Source organism: Gekko japonicus, unplaced genomic scaffold (assembly GCF_001447785.1).
Source record: "Gekko japonicus isolate JY-2015 unplaced genomic scaffold, Gekko_japonicus_V1.1 scaffold2960, whole genome shotgun sequence".
NCBI lineage: Eukaryota > Metazoa > Chordata > Lepidosauria > Squamata > Gekkonidae > Gekko > Gekko japonicus.
In genome coordinates, this window is record NW_015163695.1 from 200,687 (window position 1) to 202,476 (window position 1,790).

Here is a 1,790-nt window from a genome sequence, read left to right on the forward strand (position 1 = left end):
ACCCAGGGCCTTTTTTGTAGCTTGAACTCCTTTGCATGTTAGGCCACACACCCCTAACGTAGCCAATCCTAATGAGTTTCTGCTGTTGTGTGTGGCCTATTATGCTAATGAGTTCCTGCTGGGCGTGGCCAACTTGGGAGCCAGCCGGAATTCCGTTCCTGTGCGTTCCGGCCCCAAAATAGCCCTGCTTACAGCAACTCTGTAAGTTTTCATGGCTCAGAAGAGATTCGATCCCAGGCCTCCCCAGGCTTAATTCTGTACTCTAATTAGGATTGCCAACCTGCAGGTGGTGGCTGGAGGGCACTTGGAATTACAACTGGTTTCCAGTCTACAGAGATCAGTTCCCCTGCGGAAAATGGATGTTTTGGAGGGTGGACTCTTATGATATTATACCCCACCGAGGTCCCTCCCCCAGGCTCCAGCCCCAGAATCACCAGGAACTTCCTGGAGCTGGCAGCCCTAACTCAAATCACTTCATCACAGTGGCACTCCAAACCAAAGGGATGGTTCTCCTGTTTGCCGATGTGTGTCAATTCTGAGTGTCCTAGTCCACAACAGACCTCCTTTGCTGGCTTATAGGTAGGATGACCGATATCGAGATCACACTATAACCTACCTCCCATATTTTAGAAAGGAACTGAAGGAAATAACTGCCCTGTACAGGCAACTGTCCAAGGAAAGCTCTTTAATTTGGCTGTGCACCTACTGACAGTAGGAGAATATTGTCCATAAACAGATGTTGATCCAAAGGAGCCCCTACCCTAAGAGCAATTAAGTGGGAGGAATTAGCAGCCCCTTTGCATGAAAGTTAGTACCTGATTAAAAAGATACCAACTATCCTGCAATGGTAGAAAAGAGCAAGAGTCCAGGCTCACCTTAAAGACTAACAAAATTTGTGGCAGGGTACCAGCTTTCGTGAGTCACTGCTCACTTCTTCAGATATCTGGCTCTTGCTCTTTTCTACTGCTACAGACAGACTAACATGGCTACCTATCTTGAGCTATATCCTGCAATACAAAGGCATTGCAGAGTGTCTCACATTCTAAAAGTCTCATTGTTTTGAACCCTTTCAAGTCACATGCAGCTCAGCCTTCTCTAAAGTCAACGTACCCAACAGTCAGTGTCAACTGCACCATTTAAGCAATGTAAGGGAAGGGAGAATACAGCCCTAAAACCAGCTGTTAGTCAAAGGGCAATTGATTACCTCTTGGATTCTGTTGAAGGACATGGCATCTAACGGGGTAAGGGGAAGAATCTGTGTCCACGAGGTACTTGTGTACATTTGGTTAGCCAAAATCACTGAAAGAGAATCTTATAATTCTCTTCTCTCCCTAAGAAAACAACTCTAATAATTCAAAAGACATCCTGGGTATAAAAAAAATGGGTGACTATGTATAATGGCAGAAGGGTAGTCACATTAGTTGTGGCAAAAGTCCAGCTGCATCTTAAAACAACTTTTATTTCGATATATGCTTTCGTGAGTCAGAGCTCACTTCTTCAGATATGTGGAAATGAAATCATTTTGGGAATATGTACAGAGGAAGTTACAGAAGGGGAGGAGATGAAGCTGAGAACAACTTTGTGTGACTCTCATTTTATTTCGATATATGCTTTCGTGAGTCAGAGCTCACTTCTTCAGATATGTGGAAATGAAATCATTTTGGGAATATGTACAGAGGAAGTTACAGAAGGGGAGGAGATGAAGCTGAGAACAACTTTGTGTGAATCTCATCAAAAATCTTACAAATTAATTCTCTGTGTAAGTTACTGAAACTGAATTATGAATGCCG